General features: G+C 52.2%; 1 protein-coding gene across 1 annotated transcript in view; it reads right to left on the bottom strand.

Annotated features, from left to right (window-relative positions):
- Adgrb2 (adhesion G protein-coupled receptor B2) overlaps window positions 1–19,054 on the bottom strand; it is a 62,702-nt gene extending 43,648 nt beyond the window's left edge. Inside the window, exon 1 of the mRNA XM_052718603.1 lies at window positions 18,933–19,054. The gene's annotated coding sequence lies outside the window, so the exon portion shown is untranslated. The remainder of the gene's footprint in view (window positions 1–18,932) is intronic.
- Between the last annotated feature and the right edge of the window lie 2,369 nt (window positions 19,055–21,423).

The raw sequence follows: 21,423 nt of genomic DNA on the forward strand, positions 1-21,423 counted from the left end.
CTATCCACCCTGCAAATACAACACACACACACACACACACACACACACACACACACACACACACAGCACAGATCTCAGAGCAAGAGCCAAGCTCCTGACGTACAAGGCCTAGGCAGACACACACTAAGATTGCACCCAGGCACACCACACACACACAGACTCTCCCCCTACACATTGACGCACACAACCACCCACTCGTGTACCCGCAGCCCACTCACTCCCACTCTGATGTGCAGAACACTCGACTAGCCAGGCACTCTGAGCCCCGCCCCCTCTGACCATAACCTTCAGGAACCTGGTCTCCCCCCTTCCATAGGCCTTACCCCCCAGCCTGGAGCAGTCTATACTAGGGATGGTGGTGAGACAGAAGTCCCATTCCTTCACCCAGCAGTGACAGCTGTATTCCCCAAGGGATGGATGGCCTCCTGGGGTGTGTGGGTGGGGTGTGCGGTCTGGCTTGCCAGGGAAGTGTGCAAGCATCAGTGGTCCTGTACCTTGTTCTCGGTAACTCTCGCCAGCCCTGATCACCTGTCCTCAAATCCGGTGGCCAGCTTCTTCTTGCAGGATCCAGTGCCAGGAGTCAAGCCCTCCAAGGCTGTCACCCTGAGGGAGCAGGTCTTCTTGGGAAGATCAACTCTAATCCCGAAATAAATCGTTTTCCACAGCTGGTGCTTGGTCTATCCTCTGGGGGAGGTGATGAGGAGGACGAGGACAGGGCAGGGCTGAAGCAAGGTCTTGCACAAACCCTGGATGAGGCAGAGACATGCATCTTGTCTGCCTCTGTCAAAGTCTCTCATCTGTGAAATGGGGCAGCCATGGAGATTTTAGGGTGGGCCTGAGGGTTCTTTTTAAGGTAAATGAAAAGCTCCTGGCATAGTGTTTGCCCCGAGGGGCTCAGCAGCATGAGCTGCTGCCCTGACTCCCTAGGTGTTCCCACCCTCCCTTTCTGCCCACTGTGTCCTGCTTGGCACAAGCCCATTTGGCAGGATCCAGATGGTACAAAGCCCAGAGTAGAGGACCCAGGGCAGCCAAGATGGAAAGAAGCATCAGTCCCCCAGGCCTGCCTGGAGTCCCCATCCTTCTGGAGGGAGTCTCCTGTCCCTTCCTGGACCAGAATCTGGGAGCTTCTTCACAGGCACCTCCATCCTCTTGCATGCTCACAGCCCCTTCCCTCTGTCTCTGTCTCTGTCTCGATGTGTGTGCATGTGTATGAAGAAAGTGGTATCAGGCCTTTGTGTGTTTGTTCGTTGGTGAGTCAGGGTGTGGCATGGATCTGATGTATCTAATGGGTTCAGTATTCATCTTGGCCAGCCTCACTGTGTGCGCCTCAGGATACAAGCAAGTCTCTAGCTTCCAGTGGGGTCCACAGACGACACTATTTGATATGTGCCTGAAGGTGCCGAGGTTTGGGACATGAGTAAGTGCATGGTGTGTGTCTGCAGAATCTGTGATTCCTGCCTTCAGGGACCTGTGGAACAGTTCTCCGGGAAGCACCCTCCCCCTGGGGCCGAAACGTCAGTTATGACTTGCCAGACAGTGTAGTTAGCTCTGCACTTGCCTTCTCCAGAAGTCCTTTTTCTGTGGGAACTCTGAAACAACTGGCCACCGGCTTGAGTCAAGGTCATACAATGGGGAAGGCTGACACCGTCTCCTCTGATGTCCTGCACCTCTTCCTGCTCATAGAGGGACCCACCCCTGAGGCTGCCAGCACCCCACTGCTGCGCTGGATCTCCCCTGGAATGCATTTTAATTTCCACTCGCTCAGGGCAGGCTGGCACAGTGAGTTCCGAGCTGCTGGTTGGGCTGGCAGCAGGGGTGCTGGGGCCGACAGCAAGGCCACGGGGTGGAGGAAGGGAGCGAGGATTTGAATTTCAAAGGCCTCTTGGGCTCCAGGCGAGGCTGGGTGGGCGTGTTGGTTAGCTGTGTGCATCCACCGGTGTGTCTATCAATGTGCCTGCAAATGTGGTGTGTGTCTGGATGAAAGCATGCTTTGTGGCTGCTCCTCTGTGACCCTGTGTCAGTGTCTGCACGGGGCACTGTGTCAGGGCTCTGAGATTGTGACTGTTGCCAAACCGATGCTCCTGAAAGCCCGTCGCATGTCGGTGGTGATTCTGGGCATTTGGTCTATACGAGTGTCTCAGTGTCTTTATGTGTCCCTGTGTTGAGTCCTGAGATCCTGCTGGCCCATATCTGTAGACATGGGTGTGTATGAACGCGTCCCTGATCCAGTGTGTCTGGTCTCTGTGTCACTGAGTATATATCTTCAAGTGTTTGTGCCAGTGAGTGTGAGTGTGTGGTGGGGCCGAAGCCCACAGACGTACTGGAACAAGTGCAAGAAGCAGCCAGCGCCACACTTGCCACTGCCCTCTCTGGGCACCGAATGGATACCAGCCCTGGGCCCAGCCCTCCTCCAGGGGCTGGGCACTGACCCATGGGGACTCAATGGGCTTTTGGGAGGCAACAGCCGGAGAGGATGGGCAGTTAGCGGGAGGGGCACCTGGCACTCCTTTCTCCACCTTGCTGGCTGATGGCAGGGGAGCAGCTCATCTGTCTCAGGCAATGGGCTTCGCCGCTGTGAGATCTTTGCTGACTGTGACTGTGCTGGAGACTCTGCACAGACACAAACGCAGGAAGACAACCCCGTGCGGATGCAGCAGTGTCGCTGATCACCTGGGTACATGTGTCCAGAGAGCACATGGCATTCCCAAGGACCGCTGACATCTTGGGTATCTTCACAAGAGTCTAAAATATCCAAGAATGCAAACACACACACAGATACACACACAGACACACACACACATCAGAAGACTCAGGCCTCTCTGTATACACTTCAGTCATTTGATACCCCACCCCTCAACCTCCCACCCTCCCATCCCTGTCCCAAGGTCTGAGTCTGAGGAAGAGGAGGGCCAAGGCTCAAAGTCCCAGCAAATAGGGTAGCCTTGAGTCACTCAACGGCCCCCTACTCAGCCCTGCTCCATGCTGGGGCTTGAGGACTCAAGCAAGGGAAGGAAGCAAGGGCAGACCCAAATCCAGCCTTTCCTACAGCGTCAGTCCACAGCTAGACAAAGGCTAAGGACGGGGGGCTGCCTCTGGGTAGGAAGCTCCAGAGACCTGGCTGGACCAGGGAAGGGACACCAGTATGACCAGGGACAAGAAGGGAGGCCCTAGAGATGGAATGATAGCTTCAAGGCTCCTTCCCTGACAGATGGGCAGCATTTTGAGACAAGGGAGAGGTCACTGCTCCCAGGAGGGCTCAGCACAGGGCTGGCCCCGAGGAGGCTCTCTGCTCTAAAAACACTGACTGCCAAAAGAGGTTCTCAACCTGTGGGCTGTGACCCTTTAGCAACCCTCTATCTCCAGAAAAAATATTTATGATTAATAATAGTAACAAAATTACAGTTATAATATGTCAACCAGAATAATTTTATGATGGGGGGGTCCCCACAACATGAAGAACTGTATTAAAGGGTCACAGCACTAGGAAGGTTGAGAGCCACTGGCCTAAATGAAGGCATGAAAATGCAGGGCCACAGAAGTGAGGGAGCACTAAACAAAAGACAGAAATACTACACCAGGCTCTGAATGCTGAGTGTGTGTGTGTGTGTGTGTGTGTGTGTGTGTGTGTGTGTGTGTGTGTGTGTTTGCATGGGCGCATGCATTTGGAGGAGTCTGTACGAAGGAAGGTTCCACAGGAAATACATCATGGAAGGCCTTATAAGCAAAACCCAAGGTAGTTTTTGCTCTGAGAGCAAAGGCGAACTATGAATGGTTTTGGACGAGACAGACTCACAATCACATTTGTTTACAAGCTGGCTCAGTAGACAAAGCCCTTGCAAACGTAAGGACTAGAACCCAGGCCCCCAGCATCCAGGTGAACGCTGGGTGGGCATGGGAGCCGGCCTGCAATTGCAGTACCTGGGAAGACAGAGCCAGGCTCCCCGGAGTAAGCAGGCTAACTAGCCTAGCCCTCAGTGAGCTCTGGGATTACTTGAGAGACCTTGCGTCAATGAATAAAGTGGAGAGAGATTGAGGAAGACTCCCACTGTCAGCCTTGGGCCACTCTATGCATCAGAATACACATGCATCCACAAGCACATGTGTTCCCACACATACACCAACATGCATCACACACATAGACATATGGGAAAAAAAAGTAAAACCAAAATTCGTTAAGAAACAAGTAGGGGCCGGGCGGTGGTGGTACACACCTTTAAGCCCAGCACTCGGGAGGCAGAGCCAGGCGGATCTCTTGGCAGTCCATGCCAGCCTGGTCTACACAGCAGGTTCTAGGCCACACAGAACAACAACATAGTGAGACTGTCTCAAAACCAAACCAAAACGGGGGCTGGAGAGTTGACTCAGTAAAGAGTTGGCTCACGAAGGGATCACACAAAAGTGTGATTAGGGACAAAGGAAAAGAATGACCCAGGTTGGGAGGCAGGTGCGAGGGAGCGGGGGGGGGGGGGGGGGGGGGGTCTTAAGCTTGGGGAAGGTTCTTAAGGAAGTTGTTTCTGAGAAGGTGACATCTAAGCAGACACCTGAGGGAGGAAGAGGGAAGAGCTGTTCAAATAGGAGGAACTGCAGGCGCAAAGGCCCTCGGGAGGAGTGTGCCATTTACTCAGATGGGGAAAGGCTGTGGGAAGTCGATCTTCCTATTTTGGACTTGCCGCATGGAGGCATCTTCAGGACATCGAAGGGACAGTGACCAGGAAACAGCAGAGAGAGGAAAGATTGGACTTAAAGAGAAAGGACTCCTGGGCACTGATGCAGAGGAGAACTTTGGGGACATAAGTGACTGGAGACAGAAGAGTCCATTGTGAGGAGATGGGTTGCTCGGGGGTGGGGGGGGGGACACAACGTAATTAAATGACAGGACCAGCTCAGCCTCTTCCAGTGCCACTCTGTCTGCTGAGAGAGAGGGAGAGAGGGAGAGAGGGAGAGAGAGAGAGAGAGAGAGAGAGAGAGAGAGAGAGAGAGAGAGAGCGCAGACCAGGTTGTTGACAGCAGGCCCTTTCTAGATGGCCTCCTAGGGGCCTGCTGCTCTCATCCCAGCCATCAAAGCCAGTCTGCCCACCAGCTGAGAGCAGGATCCTCTACAGTCCTGCTCCAGGTGATATCTAACCTTGGAGTAGGGGAGTCCGATTGAGAGTTAAGAGGTCCAACCAGATTCCCCAAGTGGTCTCTGAGCCTGCTTCCCCCGCTGTTGGGATTTGGGGTGACAGCCCAATCTTCCAGCCAGAGTGTGATCAGGACCTGTGTTCAGATGGGTCCTGCAGGACGTGGTCCCTGTCCGGGGACGGCACAGACAGCTGCGGAGCTCTGCCCTGAGGCATTTGCTAGTTCTCCTGGGGTCGATGCTCCCAGGATAGACAATTTAAGCTGCCAGTGGGAAGCCAACGGCCTGCACAGCTCCAGGGAAGCTGGAAAGCAGCTCTGCCAGGCCCAGAGGGGTCAGCTCCAGCTCCTTCTCCAAGACCCTTTCCAGAGAGCAGGGAGAGGCAGGGAGCCTGGGGTTTAGGCAGGGAGTCCACCAGTTGTCAGGGGAGGGAGGAAAGGCAGGCTTCCGGCCCCAACTTCTCAATACCTGCCTCTCACCCACACCCCAGGGAGAGACTCTCTGAGCCTCATGAGCCCAACTGTTCCTCCAGCTCTACTTAGCATCTTTGCCAAGATCTGTACCCAGCACATCAATGAGAATGGGGTCTCTGCCCTGGCCCACTTCCCCTGCCTTTGGAAACAGAGGCCAGAAAGCCATGGTTCTTACCACCCTGATCCCCAGCTATGGTTACTATAGATAGACCAAAAACCTGGATGTCAAAAACCCAGCTATGGTTACTATAGACCAAAAACCTGGATGTCAAAAACCTGGATGCCAAAAACCTGGATGTCAGACCCAGCTCTGCCACTCGCTCCCGAGAGGTTCCCTCACCCTCAGTTTCCCCATCTGTGAGATGGGCAGCAAGTGCTGGCCTCTCCAAAGCCCTCCAAATCTCACCTATGAGATTCTACCATTCCCATCCCTCTTTGCATTAGCCCCGATGGCAGCTCAGGGCCTCCTCTCTCAAACATGTCCCCAGCCTCTTAGACCCTCCATGCTGAAGCGGCCCCCCACTGCCTCTGGCTCCCCAGGCTCCCCGATAAGGGGCCCAACTAATTACATTAGGATTTCATGCCAATTAGCAAACAATTACACGGGCAAATTGGTGCCTAATTTGGAGCAATAACAACAGTTCCATTGGCTGGGGAGAAAGGATAGCTAAAGATGAAGCTGTTCACCCCACCCTGGCCCTGTAGGACCCCGGGAGGATGGAGCTTCCCATCCCACCCTGAACAAGGACCCAGCTCTTCTTTTCTTAGGATCCTTAAGCAACTATTGGCAATGGCTACATTGTCCAGCCAGGCCTGTGCTAAGAGAGGGAAGTACGGAACAGACAGGGCAGGCTTCTTGGAGGAGGTGGGGAGGCAGGAGGAAGATGGCCTGGGTGGGGTGGGGGTGGGGATGATAATTAATGTGAGTGCAAGTCTGGATGCTGAACTGAGTCAAATGTTCTCAACATTAACGGGGCCACAGCTGGCCAGAGTACAGGATGGAGGAGGGGGCAAGGCTTCAGAGGTATAGAGGAACAGATAGCCGGAGACCATTGTCACAGGACATTTTCTTGGAGGCCTATGGGAGCCACTGAGGGTTCAAAGAAAGAGGAAGCAGCTGCCAAGACTCATCTTGGATCACCAGCAATTACGTAGCCCATCTTCAGATTCATGGAGCACGGTCTAGTCTCCCATCTTACCATCCCCACAGCTTACCACTCCTATTCCAACCTCTAGAGACCATAGCTGTGCTTCCCCTACTACACACTGGAGTGTGTGTGTGTGTGTGTGTGTGTGTGTGTCTGTATGTGTGTGAGTGTGTGTGAGTGTGTGTATGTGTGTGTGTGAGTGTGTGTGTGTCTGTATGTGTGTGTGTCTGTGTGTGTGAGTGTGTGTGAGTGTGTGTCTGTATGTGTGTGTGTCTGTGTGTGTGTATGTGTGTGAGTGTGTGTGTGTGTGTCTGTATGTGTGTGTGAGTGTATGTGTGTGTGTGTGTCTGTATGTGTGTGTGTATGTGTGTGTGTGAGTGTGTGTGTCTGTATGTGTGTGTGTGTGAGTGTGTGTGTGTGTGTGTGTGTGTGTGTGTGTGTGTGTGTGTCTTGCCACAGCGTGCATGTGGCATGTGGAGGTCAGAGAACAGCTTTCAGAAACTGGTTCTCACCTTCCACCTCATCGAGGCATCTCTCTTGTGTCTCTGTCGTGCCGTGTACTCCAGGCTAGCCGGCCAGTGAGCTTCCAGGAGAGTCTTCTGTCTCCAGCTCTCATTTACCCATTAGAATGCTGGGATTACCAATGTGGACTCTGGGCTGGAGAGATGGCTCAGTGGTTAAAAGCACTGGCTGCTCTTCCAGAGGACCCCGGTTCAATTCCCAGCACCCACATGGTGCTCACAACTGTCTGTTACCTCAGTTCCAGGGGATCCAACACCCTCACACAGATATGCATGCAGGCAAAACACCAATGCACGTAAAGCAAAAATAAATAAAAATTGTTTAAAATTGTGACCTACGGCATCAGGCTGTTCATACGGGTTCTAGGAATCCTAACTCAGGTTGTCAGGCCTGCGTGGCAAGCACTTTTAACCACTAAGCCATTTTCCTGCCCCATCCCCCGCCACCACCGATTCTTACCCATGTCTCTCCCAAACCCAACTATATTCTTCTTTGGTTTAAATCCCCCATGGCTCCCTGGTGCTGTCAGAATAAAGTTCAAGTTTTCACCCTCTGCATGGCTGATTTCCACCATCGGCTCCCTGGGGACTTCCAGCACTCTCTCTCATCCCACCTCCCATCCTTCCTTGTGCTCCAGGAAGGATGCCATGTACAAACCGGGGCCAGGCTCCCTGCACCCCTCCAAGCCCTTGCTGCTCCCCGTGCCCAGGCTGTTTGCCAATAGCCCTTTCTCAACAGCAAGTGCAGCTTCCCGACTCCTGCTCCAGCTACCCACCCCCAACCTCCTCAAGGTCCACTGGACCCTGATCACTGTGCAGCTGAGCTGTGGGCACTGGGCTCCCCCACCCCAACCCCGACCCCGAGTCCCTGGAGTTGCGCTGTTCAGGGGCGAAGTGTGGAGCTGATATTATTACCTCTGATTCACCCAGCATCGAGGACAGCAAGTGACTACAGAAGACAATGAGTGGGTCTCAGAGTGTTCTCCCGAGAACAATGGGGGACACTGAGGCAGAACTCCAGAGAAAATGTCACGGTCAAGCTCCTCTTAGAAAAGCCAGGTCAGCTCTCAGCCCTCTGCCCACGCCTGTCCCCAGCCCCTCCAGGCTGATTCCTGAACGTGTTCACAGGCCTGCAGGATCCACTCTCACTCACTCCCACCCAGGGACTTCCACCTCGGCCACCAGTAAGTACAGAAGGAAAAGAAAATCCCTCCAGGGCCTGGGGAGATGGCCCAGTGGGTAAAGTATCTGCTGTGGAAGTGTGAGGACCCGAGTTCAGATCCCCAACACACATAGGAAAATTGAGTGGGTGTGATAGTCCCCCCTACGGGATCCCTACAGTTGAGGATCCCCCAAAGTCACAGGCCCCCTGGGGGCAGTGGCAGAATGAACTGCAGCATGAAGGACTGTGGGAAGCCTTAAGGAAGAAACTCCTATCTTTGTGCTTAGTGATTCATGGAGGAACGGCCAGGAAGCAAGGGGGAGGGGGCTTGCTCAGTCCCCAAGGAGTCCAGGAAGAGGCCTCGGTTGGAACACAGACATTCCTTGAGGCAGGGGGATGACCCAGCTGACTTTCCTGAGAATCTTCATTCTCTCACTTGGGGGGCTACTACTCTATCTCAGGGCCCATCACTCACGTTAATTACCGAGAAAAAGCCGATTTCTCCTCATTCCCAGACTCAAAACGACAGTATCATTAGGCTGGTAATGTGCAGAGAAATTGTGCGTGTCTGTCTTGGAACATGTCCTGAGCCAGAATGGGTGAGGGCACCCCGGCCGAGGTTTGCCTCCAAGATGTTCCCTGTGGCAGAGGGCCAACTCCTCAAGAGATGCTGTGCCACCCAGGGAGAAATACTCTCCTTCTCTGTTCCATGGGCACTAAAGATAGTAATTGAATCCTTCCAGCCAAAGGCTTAGATTAAGAAGTACACAGCACACAAAGCTTGTTGATTTGAACAGAGCTGTGCCTGGATTTCCACAAAGACACAGACCTCTTTGTCTTAGCTGAACTTGAACTGAGGCCTGTCTGCTACTACGGCATTTCCAAGTCATACCTGTGCCCTTTTCTCTACGCTCTTGCCCACCTCTGAACCAAGAGGCATCCGAGAACCTTCCAGCCTCTGGAAGGGAAGAACTACCTATTTTGACACCTTGCTTCCTCACTAGGGAAGACCGTATCCACGAATACTAGTCCAAGTGGTCTCTCCCTGGAACACTAGCTGCTGTTCACACACCTATTCCTACATCACATTAAGCCACATTCAAACATGTGAGGAAACCCAGGCCCACACAGGTGAGGGGAGTCGTCCATGTTCAAGTCTCAGAGCTAAGCTAGGCCAAAGCCCAGGCTGATGGCAGAGTCTCAATCATCTCCCAGGTAATCCAGGAACGTGGTCCCCCTCCTCCTGCTCCAGTCCTCGAGCTGAGGAGGGCGTGGCAGAGGCTGGGAGTACAGATATAATTACAGTTCCTGCAGATGCTCGCCTGCTAAGGAAGAGTACAAAGGGCTCGTCTCACCAGGAGTCGGAGATGCAAATTAAAACAACAGTACAATACCTGTTTCCATCGGCTGAAATTAATACAGCTTTTTGTTTTGCTTTGTTTTGTTCTCTTAAAGACAGCTGCAGTGTTGATGAGAAGTGAAATCTGGGCTCTGTGGATAAAGCGGGGTAAGAGCAACTTTCCCGGAAGGCCACTGGACATCAAGAGCTTTAAAAACCTACAGACCTTTTTACCCCATTAGCCTCCTTTCAGGGACTCGGTCTAAGACTTAACCAGAGATGTTTAAAAAATACATAAAAGACAGCCAAGTACGAGGATATTCAGTGCTGTTATTTATAACTGTGGAAAAATTATAGCTAACGAAAATGTCTAGTGGTGGAGGGTTGGTTAAATAAATTATGATCCATCCATATAGAAGAATATTGTGCAAACATTAAAAGTCATGTTCTTGGAGACTCTCTAATCACCTGGGGCGGGGAATGCTCGCTGTGTGAGAGAAACAAAACAAGAAACAAAACTGCATGAAGGAAGGGCATCAGTTGCACATAGAAAATAGGTAATCAATGTGTGGAGAGTCTGTGAGAAATCAACTCCACTGATCTGAAAGGATTAAGGGTGATTTCTTTGTCCCAACTCCTACTTTTATCTTTCCTCCAAATCTTCCACAGGTGGTCGGGGAAATGTTATTAGAAATGCATGCAGGCTAGGGAGATGGTGGCCAAAAGCGCTCCTGGTGCAAGCACGAAGGTCTGAGTTCGAGACCCAAGAGTGCACTGTAAAAAGCTTGGTACAGTGGTGCACGCCTGTATTCTCAAAAGAAGGGAAGCAGAGGCCGGGAACTCCTGGGGCTTACTGGTCAGGCAGCCTGCCAAGTCAGGAGAGACTCTGTCTCAAAAAATAAGGTAGGAAAATAAAATAAAATTAGAAGAAAAAAATACACTGACCTACACACACACTGCACACACACACACTCAGTGCAGACACACACACACACACACACACACACACACACACACACACACACACACACACCTTTGACCAGGTCTAGAATCTCAGCTACTCAGGAGGCTGAAGTAGGATTCAAAGTGCAAGCCCTGTCTAGGTTACAGGGGGACTTCAAGACCAAGTTGGGCAATTTAGTAAAACTGTATCTCAAAATAAAAATTTAAAAAAAAAAAGGACTGGAGCTACAGCTCAGTGACAGAGTGTGCAAGGCTCTAGGTCTCCCCATGAAGAGAGAGACAGAGAGGCCCAGACGTTGTATATGGAGAGAGGGGGTCAGTCTATGAGGAACCACAAGTTACCCATTTTGGAAACAGGTGCCATCTACCCTGAGTCCCAAAGTGAGGAGCTTTGACCAGCACTGGAAGGTTCGGGGTTCCAGGCAAGAAAGTCAAGAGCAAAGGCACAGAGATGAGAGACATCCCGACCACTCCTGGGAGCTCTCAGTAGCTCAAGCTACACGAAGTTGGGAGAAGGATGTAGAGTGGGAAGCCCGAAGGCCAGGCTGAAGAGGTGCCTTTGGCTTTGAGTAGAACGTCAAGTGCGGATGGGTCTTGCAGGGAGGTTAAAGAATGCAGAAAGGACCCGGATGGAGAGACAAGGTGTGGCAACACAGGAAGCCTCTACACCTGAGGGTTATCCTGAAGAGGCTGTCACGTGGCCTGGGTGAGAGTCGGGTGGACTCGGTCTGGCCGTGGTGGCTGAGAGGAAAACGGGAGGGCCCTCTGGAACACTAATTACAGCAGATTTGTCAGGACTTGGTGATTGATGGGAGAGGGGAGGTGGGCTGGGGGAGGGGAGCTGTGCCGCTGACTGACGGTAGCACACACGCGCACACAGACACACGCAAGCATGCATGCACACATGCACTCACTCCTAGGTTTAGTCTGCACACTTGGAGTATCCCCCTCTTTGGCTCCCCTATGGGGAAGACTGGAGTTTAGACGGTATTTAATAGGAGGTCCGAGGAAAAGCTCATCCCATCACCATGTCCTGCTGACCTCTGGCATACTCTAGGTACCTCTGTACTACCGGTTCTTCTACACTACCAGCCTACAACCCCAGAAGGCGAGGGACAGGGCGGGGACATTCTCAGGAAGCCATGGCTGGGTCCCTCCCTCAGCACAGGCGCGCGCTCACTCACACACACACACACACACACACACACACACACACACACACACACTGTCACACATGGGTGCAGAGCCATAGAGATAAAACAGGCATCCCCAGGGACTCTGACAATCAAGTCACAGGCTTTGATGCACACCCAGGGAAAAGCACAACAGAGGCCGTCGTCACACAGTCACACACCCCACTGTCACACAGCCTCCACACAAGCAGATCCAGCCTAGGTCTCACACACAGGCCATTGTGCTCTGTCAGAGTTCCCAAGGTCCTCCCGCCCACGCCAACCCCCCGCCCCACACCTGCTCCCCCCACCGAGGAAGACAGGACAGAGGGCTGGCTGGCAGAGGGGCCAGCACAGGGGGACTGGCACCGAGACCTGCAGCCAAACGGGGCAGCCCAGCCAGGAGGGAGGCCTCTGAGAAGGGTTGCCACGGCAACAGGCTCCCACAGAACCAACCAGAGGCTTCAATCCTCGGCTCTTATTTTTAGAAGTTGGGCCTGGACTGGTTGGGCCTGCCAGGGGCCAGGTTCCCACAGGCACTGAGACCAGCCAGAACCTCCAAGGGCTCTGGTAGGCACTGCCCACCACATTGGGCTCCTTCCCCAGGGTCATGCCCAGGGGAGGAGTCTCTTGCTTACCTGTCCTCACCCTGACTAGTGGCCTTCTATCAGGAGTATCTTTCACCCTCTAGTCCCAGAGAAGGGACACAGCCTGATGACCCATTGCACCATAGCCTGTGGATGACTGTGGCTTAATTTATAGTGTGTCAGGAGAGGAAGGGGCAGGGACTTGGGCTGATTTATAAAGTACAGTGGGCAAGACTGTGTGTGTAATTGGGTCTGAATGAGTGTATTTGTGTGTACTTAGGGACTCTTCTACTCGGTGTGTGTGTGTGTGTGTGTGTGTGTGTGTGTGTGTGTGTGTGAGAGAGAGAGAGAGAGAGAGAGAGAGAGAGAGAGAGAGAGAGAGAAAGAGAGAGAAGGAGAGAAATTCCCTAGTCTACAAGAAACAAAATTGGGAAACACCACCACTAACTGCCACTCCTGCCATGATCTTGCCCAGACCCTTCCTACATGTCCGAGCAGACAGCTTTCAGAGTAGTGGTTCTCAACATAGGGGTCGTGACCCCCTTAGGGTCAAGTGACCCTTTCGCAGGGTTGCCTAAGACCATCTGAAAACACAGATATTTATTGACGAGTCATAACAATAGCAAAATTGCAGTTATGAAGTAGCAATGAAAATGATTTTAGGATAGGGGGTGGTCACCACAACATGAGGAATTGTATTAAAGGGTCGCAGCATTAGGGAGACTGAAAACCACTGTTTTAGAGGGTAGACGCACAGAAGGATGGTGGCCCTTGGCAGATCCAGGTGGATAAAGCCCGAGAGGGGGTAATAGGGAAGCTAGAGCAAGCTGACTTTGTGGTGACTCCTCCAGCTGCTGGGGATTTCTCTGTTAATCTGGGACTGCTCTGTTTGCATCTCATTTGCCTACATTTGCATAACAAGGGCCGTGCTGGCACCAGGGATCGAAATTCCTGGCCTGGGTAATTGTGTGAAAAAAGCCTCTGGAGACTGAGCAGGAATCCTGGGGCCCTAGAAGTAGAGGCAGGGAGTTTTGCCTGTGGACAGAGGCTCTCCAGCTGATCTACCCTGGGGACCCCACTTCCTCCCTAACCCCTGGGGCAGGAGGGGTACAGATGAAGTGGGAGAGCTGATAAGATTAGGAATTAAGTCATCCTTGAGAGATCCACTGTGGCTTCCAGCATGGATCTGGACCCAAAGTATTTTCCTGGGTGCAAGGAGCCTGAACTTGGCAAGGTCTGGGCTGAGATGGGAGAGGGGATGCTTAGCCACACGTCTGCCCTCTCCATCCACTCCTGCAGAATGATTGATTCTCTGGTTACATTCTGGACCAGTCACTTAGGATCCACCTCCAGGACTCTGAGACCCAGGCAAAAGACATCTCTTCCCTGGGTCTCCTACTTTAGATGACCCCACTTTAGCCCTTTTCTGCCAGAGTTAAAGAATTCATAGGTCCACAGGACCAAAGGGCTGTGTGACCCGGGACTCCAGCCCTCTTATAGCCTGCACCTCAACCTAGGACCCCAGAATTCCCCACCCAAACAGCCAGAAGCCAGTCACTAGAGCTCTTGAGGCCACCTCCCCTCCTTAAAGAGTGACTGTTTACCAGGAATGGGTACCAGGAAACAAGCTGGAGTCCTGAGGTGTCCATGGGCATGCTCAGGTCTCTGGAGCTGCAGGGCAGGGGAGGGGCTGGAGGGCTAGCTGCCGTCTTTGGAATGCCTTTAACACTCGGGGTGGCTTTGACAAGCTGTTTGACCTTGGCCAAGTTACTTAACCTCGGTGTGACCACAAACGGGGTTAGTAACAGTGGCTGCCTCTGCAGGTCGTTGTGGGGATGTACTGAGTTAATTCATGTAAAGCACTTAGAACGGAGCCCGGCACCATGGACTAGACATGTCAGCTATTATCCGTCATCCTGGAGTCGGTGCTTTTCCCTTCAGCCGAGGAAGCAGCGGCTTCTCCTTCATTTCAAGACACTAAGGAAGAAACAGGGTCTGGGACAACCCTACACTCCAGACCGCCTCTGCCCCTCACCCACTCTGTATGCCCAGCATCCAGAAAAGCAGGGGCGCTAAATGTCGTGGTCTCTTTAGTGTCTTTATTGGCTGAATAAATGAGAAGACAAACAAATGAATGGATGAACAAATGAACGAAAACCAGAGACGGAGTGGAGTCAAAGAAAGAGCAGGCTGGCAGGACTGGGTGGGAGGGTCTGACAGGGAGACCTTTCGCAGTGGATCTGTGGGTCCTCAGATATATTTCACCCAGTCATCACTTTCTGTAGACTTTCATTGGATGGTGGTCAGCAGGGGAGCAGCAGGCTACTGTGGTCTCTGCAAGTCAGTCCTGGCTTTGGGAGGTGGCTCTTCCCTGTGGGAGTGTCCACCTAAGCCCTGGGTCCCTTTGTAACCTATAGATCCTGCCAAGGCCTAAGTGTAGGGGGTGGCTCTGAGCTGACTCACTGTCCACCTTGGTGTGGGGCAGGGAGGCTGGGGGACATGCTGGTGGGCCTAGTTACCTCCTTATTTACACTCCACCCCTTCATCACAGCCAGGCCTCAGTGCACCTGCCTGTCAGCAGGGAGACTAGCAGTGATGGAGAGCCCCCTTGGGATCCGCCAGCTTCCACCATCTGGCCAGTCTGAGGTTGAAGGAGGTGGGGGAACCTGTCAGAGGACACCCTCCACACTCCTAGGCCTAGCCCTAGGCTCGCTTCAGACAACAATGGTGTGTGGGCCTATGGGAGTGATAGTGTGTGTGTGTGTGTGAGCCTAGGCATGGTGGTAAGGTCCTGGTGCACCTGTGAGGAGCATTTCACATGTCTATATTCATGACTTTCTATGTTTACATGTTGGCCTGTGTCCTTTTACAGTAGGATTTTTGTGTATGATGGCATGTGTCCCAGACTGGAGACTTGGTGCAGAGATTTTCCTTTGAGGAGAGGGCTATTAGTTCGTGTGTGTGTGTGTGTGTGTGTGTGTGTGTGTGTGTGTGTTGGGTGTGTACACGCATATGAATGTCAGAGGGCAAGCTTGGGTATTGATTCTCAGAAACTGCTAACTTTGTTGTTTATTTATTTATTTGTTTTTGAAACCAGGCAGGGTCTCTCATTGGAACATGGGACTTGCAGAATATGCAAGGTTAGATGGTCACTGAGGCCAAGGATCCTCCTGTTCCTGACTCTCCCACACTGGAATTACAAGCATATGTCATAACTAGCTTTTCACGTGGGTGCTGAAGGTTGAACTCAGGTCCTCATTGCTGGCACAGCACGTATTTGACTAATTGAACTATCTTCCCAGCCTTGGATATTAGTTTTGTTTGTATAATTTTGGCCTAGAACTACTCTGTAACCTAGGCTGGCCTCGAACTTGCCATCTGTGATGGCTAGTTTTATGTCAACTTGACACAAGCTAGAGTTTTCTGGAAGGAGGGAACCTCAATTGAGAAAATTCCTCCATAGCATCCTGCTGTAGGTCATTTCCTTAATTAGTGATTGAGGGGGGAGGGCCCAGTCCATTGTGGGTGGGGCCAGCCCTGGGCTGGTGGTCCTGGGTTCTATAAGAAATCAGGCTGAGCAGGCCATGGGGAGCAAGCCAGTAAGCAGCACCCCTCCATGGCCTCTGCATTGGCTCCTGCCTCCAGGTTCCTGGCCCATTTGAGTTCCTGTCCTGGCTTCCTTCAGTGATGGACTATGATGTGGAAGCGTAAGCCAAATAAACCTTTTTCTCCCCAACTTGCTTTTGGTCATGAGGTTTCATCACAGCAATAGAAACCCTAACTAAGACACCATCCTTCTGCCCTCAGATTACCAGTCTGGGGTTTTCCATGGGGACCGCTCTCAGATCAGGAGAACCTTCAGATCTGTTTCTTTTAAATGGCTGAAAGATCCTATGAGGCGATCCGGGTCAGCCAAGGAGCCCTAAGGCATTCCTAACTCCCCTGAGCCCCACTTCCTGGAGGTGGGCTCTAGCCTCATGGATCCAGAGATCACCAGAGTTCCTGGGTTCCTTAAGGCTCCCCTCATACCCACCCACAGAGAGGCAGGTCACACGTAAATCCCCTCTTATGTACAGTGGTATATTATGCAGAATTGTGTATGAGTCAAACACATACACACAGAATCCCAAACCCATCAGACCCAAACATATGATGAACACACAATCATGTTTATATCATGACACACCAATATAGCTTAATATAAATGTAAACATATAGGTGAATGCATGTTTACATGTTGGAACTTATCTACAAACTGATAACGAACATATATGCACACACAGATATGAATGCTTAGAACCATCAGTGTGCATCATTCTTGCACATATATTCATGTACATTCTGCCCCTTCATGTCCCTTCCTACCCTCCCTCCACTTCTCACATGCTTTAGCTCTCACCAAGATGATCCCCATGCAAGGTGGGCATCAGAAGACGGCAAACATGGTGTGCCAATAGGATCCCATGTGTAGGAAGCTGTGTTTATAATGTCTACATTTAGATCATTATATATTCCATCATCTGGGTAATTCTAGCTCTGTATGACATGTGAGTGTCTCGGTGACACTGCGTATTTTCCGGCATGTCTGTGTTTATTTCTGGAAGGACTTCTTTGTGTTGTGTCTATCCATCTGTGTGAATGTGAGCTTTATGATTGGGGCGTGTCTGTGTAACTATGTCCTATGGACCATCCCTCTGTGTGCCTGGACGTATATGCCCATGTGTACACATCTGGGCATGCCCCGTGTGTCAACGGCTCTGTGGTCCAGACTCTATAGGCTAGCTCAAGTGTCTCCACTGCCAGCAGAGGCTATGGCCAGGGTGGAGCCAGGTGAGACTGGACTGAATTCCCCAGCGGTTGACAGTCGTATTTACAGAGCTCCGAGTAGGACATAATTGCTTCTATTAATCTTTCTCCGGTTGTTAATTGCTCACTTATCGGGTTGTGTATTATGCCGACTGTTGCTCTTAATTCGCCTCCATAGCTGCAGGTGTTTGCTGCCTTATTAACTGTTAATCGGCGCGGCTAGGGATAGAGACTTAATTGGCCCCTGGAGTGGGACACAGGCGGGCCAGCCGGGCACTGCCAGGCTCTCAGCCTGTCCCTGGAACTCTCACCTGTGGAACACAGGTGGCTACTGGGAAAGGGCTGGCCTACTGGCAGCCAAGAGTAGTCTGGTATACAGCAGTCGGAACGGACAACTACAAAGTCCCCATATAGTCCTGCCTCCTCCCAGAAGCCAACTGACCAATCAGAGCCAAGCTCCTATGCCTTTCTTCATCACCAACAACCATATTCTACCCAAGACAGGAAGCAATCCCATTTATGTTAATTAAGCCTAATGAGAGCTATCCCCAGCACAGAACGGAACTGGGTTTACCCTTTAATGCCTCTTCTGCCTCCTTGTGGCTCCAGCAGTCAAGGCTGGTTAAGGTTAGGAGGACATTGGGAGAAAGAAAGGCAAGAAAGAGCCTCTAGGGTAGAAGTCAGACCCAGGAAGGACTCCCCACCTTTCAAGAAGGCAGCTTCCAGGAAGTTCTGTTCCATTCCAACCACACTTCTGCTTGCATAGTCCCAAGAATGGGGAACTCACTCCCTGTACTGTTGCTGCGGGGGGGGGGATGGCTTTTTATTCTCCCCCATTTTCCCGGGCCCCCCCCCCCGCCACGCCCCATGAGACTCTCAAGTGTCCTCAGTAGGGAAACTGAGGTCCAAGAAGGACAAGGTAGTTGCCCCAGAGTTCTTTGATCCTCCCTGGTGAAAGCTCAGACAGGCAACTCTCTGAGCAAAGTTCCTGCTCTCCTTTCCTACACCATCACAGGCACCTTAGTCCAGCCTCCCAGTCAGCTGCTGTCCAGCAGCCACCTTAAGGTCCAGTGCCTGGATAGGAATACAAGGGTTCCTGACCTAGTGAACTCCTTGAGAGCAACGGTGGAGCGGGAGGGCAGGCTCCTTGGTACACCAACCTGGCTTGGCCAATATTTCTCATCCCATGCCTGGAATCCAGCCTGCCCTGACATATGGAAGTTCTTCCTGTCATATCTGGAGCCGCAAAGGAAGTTCATTTGCTTTAGCTGGGTTCTGAGTGGATGGAAATGGGCTCTAAGGAGGGAGTCAAGGAACAACCATACACTGCCTACCGTCCACCAGAACATCAACGACCATGTGCCGAAGTGGCATCCCACCAACCCGCACATAACCTAGTGAGTTAGAGATTAGTATGCCTATTTACAGAGACGGAAACTGAGTCACAGAAAAGGGCACCAACCTAAGATGACACAGCCAGGAAAGGCAGGACTGGGGTCCAACAAGTCTCAGTGTTGCTTAGGGAACTGAGCCTTCGGTTGGGATGTTTCTGTAAGGGCATGAGTGGACCAGAACGGATAGTCACTGTCAGAGGTCTCCCACCCACCTCAAATCCGAGAACACGGAGACGCAAAACACTCACGCATGCGCAGTCCAGGTGGCCATCGGACGGGATGAAAGCAAAGCGAGGGGAACTGTCCAGGGATAGTTGCCCAAACAAGTTCCGGCTCCGCCTCTATGTTAATGACATGCAGATATATGTAAATTTGCACACGCAACTGCTTAAACCTTTGGGAGCAATAGGGTGACACGGGAGCAGTTGCTATGGAAATTCAAAAGAGACATTCTCCCCCCCACCCCCCGCATCAGCAGGCGCACAGACACGTGTACAAAGACCCAGGGTTCCTCGCTCTGGAGCCCAGAGGATCACGGAGTAACAGAGGGTGTGAACCGGAAGGAACCCCGGAGACTGCGCCCAGCCTGGGGGTGCCGACGCCGGTCCTGGTTGGGGGCGGGAGGCGTCCGCTAAAACCCTTTGGGCAGCGGGCGACTCCTCCTCGGCCTAGCAACCAGGGCCCCGCCCGGCGTTGCATAGCAACATTCCTAGAACCTAGCAACCGCCGATCACACCCCCTAGCAACGTCATGCCAAGCTGCGTTCCTGGTCCCTATCAAGAGATAAGCAAAGGTCTTGTGAACTAGGAACAGAAGGTTGCGAGGGGTCATGTGCCCAGCCCCCAGCCCGAGGCAGTATACAGGATTTCGGGGGATATATATATCCCGCTTCCTGGGGAGAGTTGTCAGAAGGCCGCGTTTGCACCCCCACCTAGGGAAGAGCAAACTGAAGCTCTAAAGGCAGGCCCCGGCGGAGGGCAGAAGCTAGCTCTTCCCCGATGCCTCTCCTGTCTCCCCAGGAGAAAGCTGCGGCTGGCCAGGGGGAGGCGTGCGCCGCGGTGTCCCCAACCCCGCTACGTTAGGAAAGCCACCCAAGTTGCAGGCTCCAAGAGGAGCTGCAGGTTTGCATAGTAATTCACAAAATTTGCATTTAGCGCGGAGGCTGCGGCATTCCCATGCCCTCTGAGCCAGAGGACTTCCCTCAAGAGCCCTGTTCCTTTCCCTGGTTCACCTGTCCAGAACCTTCTCCCTGCTCTCACTTACAACCCACCCTCGCCCACCACCCCCGCTTCCAACCCCTCCCACTTTCTTTCACCCGCCCCCAGCTCAGCATCCTTCGGTCCGGCCAGCCCCGACCTCCATCCCAAGGCAGAGGGCCCCCTCTGCTGTCGGCTGGGGGTAGGGCAGCCGCAGAGCTCTTGGGGTAGAAAGAGGGGCTCCTTTTATTAATCATCTCCTCTCCCTTTCCAGTCCAGCAGACTCCAGAATGAGGCTTGCTTCGGATGCTGCAGCGAAGGGCGGGGTCCTGGGCGAATCAGCCTGGGGCTGCCGGTTCCCAAGTCAGTCCCCAGACTCACAGCTGCTATGAGAAGCTCATTCTAGATCTGCAAGGCAGCAGTGGTCGAACCACATTCCACCTCACCAGGCTTAAATGTCTTCTCAGGCTCAGACCCTGGCTGTCTCTGGGAGTTGTCAGGATCTGCAGAAAGCAGTCCCCTTCAACAGAGACCCCATGCACAAACCTTCAGTCACAGGCATGGACTGACAGGCCCTCACAGATGCACATGGACACAAACACTTAGAGAATACTGTGGTATCTTGTGTCATCCCTCGACTTACCCAAAAGAAAAATTGACTTCAGAAATTTAAAATCACTCCTGGAGCTGGAGAGAAGGCCCCAATGGCTAAGAGCCTATCAACCCCGGCATTAGAGGGAGGGGGGTAGCAACTAGCTAATTTACAAAGCTCCCTGGCTAGCCAGCCAACCTAACCAAAAGGGTGAGCTTCCAGTTCAGTGAGAAATCCTGTCTCAAAGCGGTCAAGAGGATGGTGATGGAGGAAGACGCCAAAGCTCTGCTCTGACCCCCGTGACTCACAGAGACGCTGGCACACCACAACGAAATGAAGAAAAATAAAGCCCCTCCCTTACCCTCCTAACACCTCTACCTCCTCCTGTCCTTCGTCAGTTTCTCTCCTCCAACCCCCGGCAGTCTTCTCTCCCGCCACTGATTCTTTCCCTTAATCCAGATTTTGGGTTTTGTTTGTTTGTTTGGTTTTTGTTTTGGTTTGCTGTTTGTTTGTTTTGGGAGACAGAATTTATAGAATGAATATATATATATATATAGAATGAAAATATATATATATAATATTTATTAGAGCAGTTTACAAGCCATGGTCTGGCTAGTCCAACAATGACTGTCCACCAATGGAGAGTCCAAGAATCCAGTAGTTGCTCCGTCTACAAGGGGGGATGTCTCAGCTGGTCTTCAGTATATGCCAGAATCCTGAAGAAGTCGGCTCTAAAGCCAGTGAAGGAATGAACTTTCTAGCAAAAGTAAACAGGCAAAGAGAGCAAGCTCCCTTCTTCCATGTCCTTTCTGTAGGCTGCCAGCAGAGAAGGTGTGGCCCAGATTAAAGGTGGATCTTCCCACCTCAAAGATCCAGATTAGAAATGGGTCTTCCCACTTCAAATGATTTAGTTAAGAAAAAAAAAAAAAAAAACTCCTCACAAGGTATGCC

The sequence above is a fragment of the Peromyscus californicus genome, unplaced genomic scaffold (assembly GCF_007827085.1).
Source record: "Peromyscus californicus insignis strain IS unplaced genomic scaffold, ASM782708v3 Scaffold_5__1_contigs__length_169319896, whole genome shotgun sequence".
NCBI classification, from domain to species: domain Eukaryota; kingdom Metazoa; phylum Chordata; class Mammalia; order Rodentia; family Cricetidae; genus Peromyscus; species Peromyscus californicus.